Source organism: Telmatherina bonti (genome assembly GCF_933228915.1).
Source record: "Telmatherina bonti genome assembly, chromosome: 21".
NCBI lineage: Eukaryota > Metazoa > Chordata > Actinopteri > Atheriniformes > Telmatherinidae > Telmatherina > Telmatherina bonti.
In genome coordinates, this window is record NC_136630.1 from 27442855 (window position 1) to 27455064 (window position 12210).

Below are 12210 nucleotides of genomic sequence, written 5' to 3' on the forward strand. Positions count from 1 at the left end.
TGTGGGTGGGTATGTGTGTGTACTTATGTGTATGTGTATGTATGTATGTGTATGGATATGTATATATGTATGCATATGTGTGAGTGTATGTGTATGTATGTGAGTATGTATATATATATATATATATATATATGTATATATATATATATATATATATATGTATATATATATATATATATGTGTGTGTGTGTATGTATGTGTATATGTATGTATGTATATCTATCTTTATGTATGCATGTATGTGTACATGTGTGTGTATGCATGTGTATGTATGTGTATATGTATGTATGTATGTATATATGTATATATATATAATGTATGTGCGAGTGTATATACATATATATGTAGGTGGGTATGTATGTGCATATACATGTATGCATTGATCTCTTTCTTTTGTTTTTTTTTTTTTGTTTTTTTATGTTCTCTTTTCTGTTCTCTTTCTGCCCCTTTCCTGTCCTTTCCGGTCGGGTCCAGCAGCATAAACTCTGTAATACAAGCTATTATCCAAAACAAATTGAAAAATAAAATAAGAATCAAGAAATACAAGGGGATCATTACATCTACAAAAGTTCCCCTTGGCAAAATAAATTTGCTCAGCAGAACACAGCATCCAGAACATCAGTCTGCTTGCTTAAATGCTGGACAAGACAAAAAAAAAAAAAAAAAAAAAAACTCACCCCGTTTTATTTAACATTTACCACAGCAATAATATTAGCATATGATCAAAAGCTGACCAAGATAATTAAACCTGCAGAAAAAAGAGCAATAAAAAGCCACCAGTCTGTTGTTAGTAAACCACTTCCAGCTTTAAGTGCTTATGCAACTACAAACTTCAGTGACTTGTACACCACACTGTGAACAGTGTAAGTTTCTTGTGAATATTTACAAAAGTTGACCACTTTATTTCCTCTAGTGATCCCCGAGACGACTTAAATCTAACCATATTACCATTTTATCCAAAGGGTTAACAAGAATTAGCAGCAGCTAATTACTTCTCACCCTGTCTGCTGACATTTCTCCAGTCACCATAATGCTCGGCTTTAAACTTTTTCATTACATCTAGTGGGGGTTTTTTTTGTTTTTTGTTTTTTTGTGAAACGCCACTAAACCCGATGACAGAAAGACGTTTAGATGCGTTTTAATCACTTTCACACCGGCGATATTTTTAATATATTTAGATGTCTGACTGAGTATCATATAGCAATGCCATGAAAATAAATCTCATCATATTGAATCAAATTCAATATAAAACATTGCCACTTCGTACTTTATCTTTTCAACTTCGTGGGTTGAAGGAACTTGTTATATTAGAAGCGACAAGCTACATAAGTTAGCCGTCATTCAGAATCACAGAATTCCCATGAACGTCGCACAAGCTCTGAACTGCGCAGGCGCCATCTCCTTTTCGCTTTTAACCAGCAGCCTTGTTATTTTGCGGCGTCAAAATCACCGCGACATTTGTGTTTTTCCTGCGTTCAGTCTTTTACTTCGTTTAAATTCGGCTTCTCTTTTATCTGAACTTTGTTCGAGCTGCGTGTAAGCGACCCCACGCACGCTACGTCGTGCACGCAAGGGCAGTTGATGGATGTCACGTCATAGCGAAAGTGCTCATGGGAAATGTAGTGCTTTCAAGTGTAGTGCATAGAATTTTACGTCCTCGTGTTGACCAATCGAACGTGTTACGTATTAAAGCGCAGTGACGTCATATATGACTAAAGCCCTTTTAATAGAGCGATCTTCCAGCTTCTCAGTGTAGAGTAGAGAAGAGTATCGAGAGAGTAGAGAAAGTGTCATCGGTTTGTACAGAGATTTAATTTTCACAGAGCATTCAAACATGTTTTCTAGAAACTTCCAGACAATGAAAAAAGAGGGACGTTACAACAAGACTAACAACATGGATAACAAGCACAACCGTGTTCAGAATGGGAAAAATGAACAGGTCAACAGTGAGATTGCAAGTCTGAAATCAAAGGCTGATTTTTTGACAAAAACTAATCAGACCTTAGGACGGCAATTAAATGCCCTCACATTACAAAACAGGCAAATGAAAGAAAAATTAGAGGGATTAGCTGATAACGGTAAATCACATCAACAACAAGACCCGACAAACAAGCAGTCAGGGCAAAATGGACAGCTTAAAAATGTGGAAACTAGCCTTGTCAACGATGGGTTACTTAAACAAGAAAATTTGTCTCTAAGAAAGAAGCTTCATGATCTAGAAAACAGCATGAAGGAGCAGGTCAGAGCATTAAAGGAAGAAAACTCATCGCTGCAGATGATAATTAAATGCTTGCAAACAGATCTTGAAGCAGCTGACCAAATTCTTCAAGGGTTTCGTGCCGTTCAGCAGAACAAGGAAAAGATTTCTCACAACCAGGAGACAAAGTTGCAGTTTCCCGAGGTAGAATCTAAAAATGCAGCAATGAGAGAGGACAGCACGGACCTCACAGAAGGAATCGCTGAAACTCTGCCGGCCGCTTCGGAGATTCCACAGAATGGAAATGAGGACCAGAAAAAGAAAAGAGACAAGTTGAAAAACCGTTTGCTTGCCGCTGAGCTGGGCTCCAGCACGAAAGAACAAGGTAATTCGTCCGCATTCCAGCCAAACTTTGATTACATCTTCGGTTTAAACAAGAACCAGAAAACGGAAGCGGCGGCGCTCCGGGCAGAGAACTGCCACATGAAGGAGGAGTTAAAACGCCAAGAATTTGAGAGAAGGAAACTTCAGCTAAAAATTAATGAGCTGAACGTCAAAAATGAGAGATTAAGAGGAAACTTGCGGAGAAAAGCACGTTCTGCAAAGCTTCAGTATCCGAGAACCAAACAAGAAAAAGAGTCTTCTCAGGGGAAACCAAGTGATTGTCCAGACGTGCAGAAAATTGATGGTGAGCAAAACCAGGAAGCCATTTTACACAGGTTAAAAGATGCAGAAACAGAAATTAATCTGCTAGAACTGGAACTGGCAGAAATGGACCTAACCAATGACCACTTAAGGGAGGTCATATATGGTCAAATTGTGGATCTGATTAAGATAGACGATTTCAGAGAGGAGTGTGCCAAAAACAAGGCAGTTCACCATGAAAATGGGAATTTAAAACTGGAGGTTCAATATTGTCAAGAAATGTGGAAGAAGAACGAGAATGAGCTGCAGAAAAACATTGACAGACTTTGTCAGGAGAAAGAAAGCCTGCAAAGAGAACTGGATGTGGCCTACAAAACCATGAAAGAGCCTAAAATAATTAACAAGAGCGATGGTGTGATCACACAAGAAATAGTTTCTGTCCACCAGCTGCAAGAGACCGAGCAGCTCTACAGAAAATTGTCCAGTCTGCAAAGGGCAAACTCAATGCTGCAGATGGGCATGGACTCCATCACCTTGGAGAAGGAACAGATAGAGGAGAGCTTGTATTATACTGAGATTAAGAGGAATAAACTGCTGGAAGAACTCAAAGACCAAGATCGTAAACATGAGAAGTCAAAAGCATCCCTGCATCACCAAATTCGGAAGTTAGAAGGGCAGATCCGAAATCAGGAAGCTGCTCGTTTGGACTACAAGATAAAGCAGGAAAACCTGGCTTTACAAAAGAAAGTGAAGAATTTACAACAAGCCTTAGAAGAGAAGAGCAAATTGTTGCACAATCAGGACAGCCTGAAAGGTAAAGCCGGCAGTTTGCAGAAAGAACTTGATGCCACCAAGAAAACTCTGAAGGAGTTTCAGGCAAACCAGCAGAGCAGCCAGCTGAAGGAGAACGAATGTCTCCGCAAAAAGCTCTCGTCTCTGGAAAGCTCCAACTCCACGCTGCAGAAAAACTTAGAGTCGGTCAACGTAAAGATTAAAGATATGTTACATGAGGAGGAACAGAAGAGGGAAAAACTGCAGCAAGAACTGAAAAGCCAGGAACATAAACACAAATGTTCAATAAAGAACATGCAGAGTCATGTTCAGAAGTTAGAAGGACAACTGCGAAATCAGGAAGCTGCTCGTCTGGACAACAAGATGCAGCAGGAAAACCTGTCTTTACAAAAGACAATGAAGAATTTACAAAAAGCCTTAGAAGAGAAGAGCAAATTGTTGCACAATCAGGACAGCCTGAAAGGTAAAGGCGACAGTTTGCAGAAAGAACTTGATGCCACCAAGAAAACTCTGAAGGAGTTTCAGGCAAACCAGCAGAGCAGCCAGCTGAAGGAGAACGAATGTCTCCGCAAAAAGCTCTCGTCTCTGGAAAGCTCCAACTCCACGCTACAGAAAAACTTAGAGTCGGTCAACGTAAAGATTAAAGATATGTTACATGAGGAGGAACAGAAGAGGGAAAAACTGCAGCAAGAACTTAAAAACTACCAGAAAGTTCAACAGGAAAACCTGTCCTTAAGAAAGGAAGTGGATGATTTGCAACATTGGATGAAAGAGAAGGACAGATTTCTGCATGAGCAACACAACCTGAGGGTCAAAGCTGCAAACTTGCTAAAACATCTTCATGCAATCGTAAAATCTCTGAGAGAAGCTGAAGAAAAGGAGGGCTGCGTTGCCGTAACACAAAATATTGTTTCAGTTGAGATGCAGAAAAAGCTCGAAGTTCAAAGTCTGAAGTCAACGAAAGAAACGGAGAAACAGCAACACGATGTGCTCAGACATGAAGCTCAGAAGCAGCCAGATGTTCAGCAAACATCAGAGAATTTCAGGTGTGGAGACGTGCAGAGAAAAACTAAACAACAGGACCAGAAAAAAGGAAGGAGGAGGTCAAAAAGAAGTTATTGAGAGAACTCTTTTGTGGATGTATGGGGTTAGAAACAAAACCATGACCCCTCCATGAAGATCTTCCATTAAAAGATGCGTAAAGATTTATTTACATTTATACACGCTGATACATGCATAATAATGCATGTCAAATAATACACAACAATAATACTCAAGATCTGATATTTCACATTTTAACCACATAAAATTTGCCCCACAAAGCAGCATTTTTTTTTCACTTAAATGGATTTTAAAGTGGAACTATTATGTGCATTTCAGGCTATTTATTTTTATTTCTGAGACCAGAAGGGCTGGGATTGATCGAGTTATTGCCACAAATCGCTTTATTTACATCAGACCGACCCTCTCCGTAGGCTGTCAGATCAGCCTGCGGGCAAAACGAGTGGATTGAGACGCTTCCGCATTAAGCCCCGCCTTCCGCCACCGCACTACATCGGGAGCGCGCACCGCACCTGCTTTCGCCGTCATTGTAACATCTCATAAACAGAAGGATTGGGCTAATATGAACTCAATAAAAACAAAATACAATGTCAACACATAGCATACAGCCCTACATGTTGGAACCTGAATCAGAGCCTGAAAACGAAGTGGAAAACAGCAACCCACAGCAACGAATGCAGCAGGATGTCTCTCTTTGGTAAACTCACCAGCCATCGTTGGAACATGCCCTTGTTAACCAATAGAAGGTAACCAATCACCAAACTTTATCCCCCGGGACGTCACAAGGATTTCCAAGTAGAAAAAACTCTCTAAAACGACGTGTTTTTCGTCGCCATGGAAACCGAACGGAGAGAGTGCTGGAACTCAAACTCAAACACGCATTTAGGTGATTAAAAACAGTGCCGCTCACATGTCTGATGAGGATTCAACACTGTAACACTGTAGAAAGCTCAGAAAACTCCAAATACCATAATAGCACCTGTTACGACCCAGTGGTCTAGGGGTAAGAGCCGCAACATAAAACAAATGGGCCAGACTAAAAGTAACTTTTGGGAAATTTAATTATCCCATAAAGAGAAAAAAAACAAAAAACAATACAGGCCCAAATGAGAAGGAAAGTGGTGCAGCTTACAAACACAAAACAGAACTATTTCAAAAAGCACAAAACAATCAAGTACTATTAACTACCCAAGTCACACCAAACAATCCAAACAGCAAAACAAATGGCTAAGCCCAAAAGCTACACAAAAGCCAACCATACTGCAGACTACGCCGTAAAGGCTCTTCAAAACTAACCATCAAAAAAGACCAGTCTCAGAGAGGGCAAGCTGTAGCCACCACACAGCTGCCACTGAATGAAGAACTTGGCACTCTTTTATCCTTGATCAGAGAGGTGTCGAATTCTCATTGGGGCCAAGGTCAGCCACTCAGAGATGCCGACGAGACCAGGTGATGTGGAGGAACCAATCCCAGCCAGGGGGAGGCCAGATGATGGTTTCCAGGCTGAATGACATGGGTTGATGGGCAATTGGGGGCATCCGTAACAGCACCCCTTTAAGGGAAGATTACATCAAATATTAGTAAAAGATATTTATATCACAAACTCAAACTCTATTAATGTCTGAATAAATTAGTTAATTTTAAATTCATCCATCCATTTTCTGTCGTTTATCCAGGGTCAGGTCGTGGGGCAGCAGCCTAAGCCTCTCCTGTCACATTTGCCAGCTCTGCATGGATTGGTAAAATACCGATCACATGCTTTCCCAGGCCAGCCAAGAGATATAAAATATAGCTTTAAAAATATAGCTATATAAAAAATATAAAATGAAGATTTTAATAAAAATGTTCCATGTTCAACCTTTAACTGCTTAGTCTAATTCAGGGTTGTGGGGAAGCTGGAGTCTTTCCCAACAAGCACCATGCGAAAGGCCGGTACACCTAGACAGGTGGCCAGTCTATCACATCATATTAATAAACATGAATATTACATTCACAAATAAATCATAACAACAAATAGACAACAAAATACTTGTCTTTACACACTGGGTTGAAATAAAAACACATTTATACACACAGATTTACACACATGTAAACAAATGTTACATTTACAAATAAAACAATAACACATATTTTAAAAATAAACACACACACATATTATTCAACACAAATATGAAATTTACAAATAAAAATATAACAAATAGACAATAAATTACATTCACTCATAAAAATTGGTGAAAATAAAATCACCATCTCCGCACACAGATAAATAAAAAAAAGAATTTACAAAATCTAACAAAATACACAATAAAATATTTACATTTACACATAAAACATACTAACACACACACGCACACACATGCATGTTTAAATTGAAACAAACAAAATAACATATAACAAATAAAATTAAAAAAAAAAACAAAAAAAAAAACCCTATTGACTCAGGCATGGGAGGAGTTCAGAATGGTCATAGGAAACAAACTTCCGGGTGGCTTTCGAGGAGATTCTTTTCCACCTTCCAATGACTAAGGGGGAAGCAGTGATATATCAACTCCATGTAAGACCTGCTTAATCCTCACAATATGCTTTCAATGAGAAAGCAGAGCCGGGGGACTGAGGGTTGGAGCCTTATATACCCGGGGGAAGGTCACTGAGTTGGAGCTATGATGGCAGGGGGCTTTATGCATAACACCATTATACCAAGCTCCAAAACCTCTATGATGAGTACGACCATTGGGGCAAAGTATCCCATCCTCGGACGCCAGTCACCGGGCAGCCCTCTGGAGCCAGGCCCAGGGTTGGGGCATAGAGGCAAGCTTGTGTTGGTTGGAGCTTTGCCAAGAAAGCCCAGTCAGGCTCAGTCTGAAAAGGTAAAAAGCCATGGCAATATCACTGTAACCATGGATTAAAGCACCATAGCTATAACACTGTAACCATGGATGCTAGCAGCTTGGTTATATCACTGTAACCATGGATGCTAGCAGTTTGGCTATATCACTTTAACTATGGGTGCTTGTAGCATGGTTGTATCATTGTAACCGTTGATGCTAACAGCTTGTAGTAACAGCTATTACTATGACCATGGATGCCAACAGCATGGCTATGTTATTGTCACTATGGATGCTAGCAGCATAGATCACTGTATTCATTCAGGATCTACACACTTCAAAGTACTGCGAAGGCTGCAAGCAGTGGATCCCGTGCTACCTCTCTTTTTTCAGAATGCATCTTGCACAAGATGGCTGGAAAGGAGCAGCACTCAAAGGTCGAGGTGTTCAAGAGGAAAGTTCACAAAAAAGTTTCTTTCAGTCTTGTTTGCACCTCAGAAAACGTCCTACACATGTTTTTAGCGCAATAGAAGCAGTATCTGTGTGACTTTTCCAGAGCAGGGTTCTTACACACCAGTGTAAGTCATGGAGTTCCTCAGGGTTCTGTATTTGGACCAATACTTTTCAAATTATACATGCTTTCCTTAGGAACGGAGGTGGAAATTCCTGGTCCAGAAAGTAAAAGTTCTGTCCGGCAGCTGTTACGACCAGTCACCAAACGAGCTGAATTTAATGAGCAGACTTTATTTGCCAGGTAAACGAGCCTGTTAGTGAAAACACCTGTTCTAAATGTACAGGTAGATCCAAAAACGTGGCAGGACTTCTACTTTCTGGACCAGGAATTGCCACCTCTGCTTAGGAAATATCATGAGGCAGCATGGTATCAATTTTCATTGCTATGTGGATGACTCTCAGATCTACCTTTCCATGAAGCCAGATGAAACCAATCAGTTTCTTAGATTACAAAGATCTCTTACAGACATCAAGACCTGGATGACTCTGAATTTTCTCCTTTTAAACTCAGACAAGACAGAGGTCGTTATCTCCGGGCCTGAAAAACTTAGAACAAAATTATCCAGTTATATAATTAATCTTGATGGCATTAATCTGGCCTCCAGTACCACTGTGAGAAATCTTGGAGTCATTATTGACCAGAACTTGTCTTTTAGCTCACATTTAAAACAGGTTTCTAGAACCGCCTTCTTCCACCTGTGTAATATCGCAAAAATTAGGGCCATCTTGTCTCAGAAAGATGCAGAAAAATTAGTCCATGCCTTTAATACTTCCAGTCTGGATTACTGCAATTCCTTGTTTATGGGTTGTCCCAAATATGCCCTGAAAAGTCTCCAGCTGATCCAAAATGCTGCAGCGAGGGTTTTGATGAGGACTAGCAGGAGAGATCATTTGTCACCAGTTTTAGCCTCTCTACACTGGCTCCCTGTTAAATCCAGGATAAAGTTTAAAATTCTTCTCCTCACATATAAAGCTCTCTATGACCAAGCTCCATTGTACATTAAAGATCTTATAGTTCCATATATTCCAAATAGAGCATTTTGCTCTCAGACTGCAGGTTTACTGGTGGTTCCCAGAGTCTCAAAGAGTACTATGGGAGGAAGGGTCTTTAACTATCAGGCTCCTCTCTTATGGAACCAGCTCCCACCCTGGGTTCTGGAGGTAGACTCCCTCCACACCTTTAAGATCAAGCTGAAAACCTTCCTTTTTCATGATTCTTATAGTTAGGATATGAGTATCTCCTGAGTTGGAGTCTGCATGTACGAGACCCAACTATCCAAGTTATGCTCTTTGCTCTTATAGTTATGGGTAGTCTAGCCATCCATTACTTATGTAGCAATGGGGATGTTACCTGATGCACTGAGAAGTACCTCGCTCTATTTCTCTAATGTATTAATGTATAAATATATGACAATATTGCCATCTCCAACATATTTCTCCTTTTTTTTCGCAGGTCTTCCTGAATAAGTGCAGTTGTACATGTTGATCTGTCTTTCCTGTCGTCTCCACCCCAACCAGTCGAGGCAGATGGCTGCCCTCCCTGAGCCGGGTTCTGCTGGAGGTTTTCTTCCTGTTAAAGGGGAGTTTATTCCTTCCCACTGTCGCCTCGTGCAGCTCAGGATGGAGGATTGGATGGAAGTCATGACTCGATGCAATCAGTTGGTTTCTGTTATAGGATATGTATGAATTGGCTTTAAATGATGAATATGTAAAGTGCCCTGTGACAACATTGTTGTAAAGTGGTGCTATACAAATAAAGCTGAATTGAATTGAAATGCAAAATAAACACTTTTTTACACTGGAACATATAGTTTCAGATGTATTCTGTGTGTTGTGTTTGGATGTTACAGTATTTAAATCTTTCCTTTTAATTGTTGCATTTATGTAAAATGAAAGAAAAAAAGAAGTATGTACTCTTTAGCATGCAATTTTTATATTTTACCCACTGGAGCTGCTACTTAACATTTCACAGCCCTTTTAGTGACAGTAACCGAAGCTGGAATGGAATTTAAAAGCCTTCTTAACAAGGCCATCATCTAAGGTGACATTTGTCGATTCAGCTTCAGCTGAGCCACAGGGAACTCAAATGCTCCCCTTCGCTTCAGAGAAAACACTTAAACCAAAGTTAAACATTAATGTGCAATTATTTATATATTGTGAGGTCTCACATGCCTCCTTACATCACATCCCCCTTCTCCTGTAACCAGCTTTGCTAATGTGGTTCACAAACAAGCTGAGCAGTCGTCATCAGATGCCACGGCGAGCGCACCGGGAAGTTACCAAGCACAGCGCTTCACTCGCTGAGTTACGGGAAACGCAGCGAGCTCCCGCAAATCATGCCAAAGCCTCCCAGAGGACGACTTTTCCAGATGCCTCTGTTTTCCTCTTCACTGATGCGTTACAGCATGTGTGTGTGCACATATGTGTGTGCGTATCATAGCTCAAGCATGAATGGCCAAAAGTGGGTCACAGCTGCCAATATAAGACCATTTTCTGAAAGCAGGGGCTTTCCTTGAGCGGTGAAGAGAAATGGATCAACCTTGTCCCTTGCTTGCCCCCATCCAGCCTGCACTCTAACCACATGGACTCTCTCATGGAGCAGAGTGGAATGGGTTGCCAGTTCTGGGGCATAAATTTACTGAATTGGCTGTCATAGTGTTGCAAGTCAGCTATCATTCTATTCCTCTTTGATATCAGCTCTGTCAGCTCCCAAACTCAAGCAAAGCTGGTTTCTCAGGGTAGCCTTATCATTGTTGTGTTGGGGGGGGTGGGGGCATTGGAGAGTCTTGCATTTTCAATTTTACGCATCTACTGTGGAAAGTATTTTCAGAATATTCCACTTCTTCAGCCTATAAAAAGGCTTATTTGCAACGCAGTCATGGCTCCACTGCATTTACCTTTCTCCTATATTAGTTTTAATATTGTGTTGATTTTATTAACCTCAGCCAGCTTCAATTAGTAGTAATTTTTGTTTTGTGTATTTACTTTACATCATTATACAACCATAAACTTAAAAAAGAACACATTCCTTCCTTTAAGCTTGCATAATTAAGCATCTTCAGATGCATGCAGATATAGACAGTGAAAGGGTTTTCACAGAGTTGAGACCACGCCTCACACATTATTCATCAAGCCTGACACATTTACATCAGTCCAGCCAGTGACGCACATCATTACCGATGCAGTTTTCCAGCCTATTATCCAGAATTCCCACAAAAAACAAAAAAAGAAAAACCTTTGTGTGTCTCTGGAGAGGCGGTTTCATGTGCTGTAGGGGATCTAACTGCTGGCAAAGAAAGCTGCACATGAATTTAGCAACACAGTGAACATTGATCATTGAAAAAGGGGGAAGCAAGCAAGGTTGATGTTAAAAGCAAAAAGCCTTTGAGTCGTCTGGTTTGTATGGTACCTCCAGACTGTGTGTTTTACCTCTGGAGCCAGACTAGGAATGTGACACCGAAATATTCCCTGTTGATACAATACCATACTTTATAGCATGTTATCATCAATGTTGATACTTCCTGCCCCCTTAAAAGAAAAATCACGACTGTACTGTATGCAATATTACCTCTATTGCAAGGGCAATACGGAATATAAGAAAAAGAGAAGGGCACTGGTACTAGAAAAAATTATTTTTCAACAATGATCAAATTTAGTGATGAGTAAATAAAACAAAAATAAGATGAAATAAAACTTTTAAAGGGCTGCACGGTGGCGCAGTGGTTAGCACTGTGGCCTCACAGCAAGAAGGTCACTGGTTTGATCCTTGGCTGGTTTGGTCAGTGGCCTTTCTGTGTGGAGTTTGCATGCTCTCCCCGTGTATGCGTGGGTTCTCTCCAGGTACTCCGGCTTCCTCCCATTATCCAAAGACATGCGTGATAGGTTAATTGGTCACTCTAAATTGCCCCTAGGAGTGAGTGTGAGCGTGAGTGTGGTTGTTCGTCTCTCTGTGTGGCCCTTTGATGGACTGGCGAGCTGTCCAGGGTGTACCCTGCCTGTCGCCCAAAGCCAGCTGGGATAGGCTCCAGCTTCCCCGCGACCCTGACTTGGAATAAGCAGTTCAGAAAATGAATGAATAAAACTTTTAAAATGACAAAAAAATTTTTTATTAAACTACTGATTAGTACATAATTATTCACATCTATTAAATGGAAAATAAAAATATCCATATAAAAA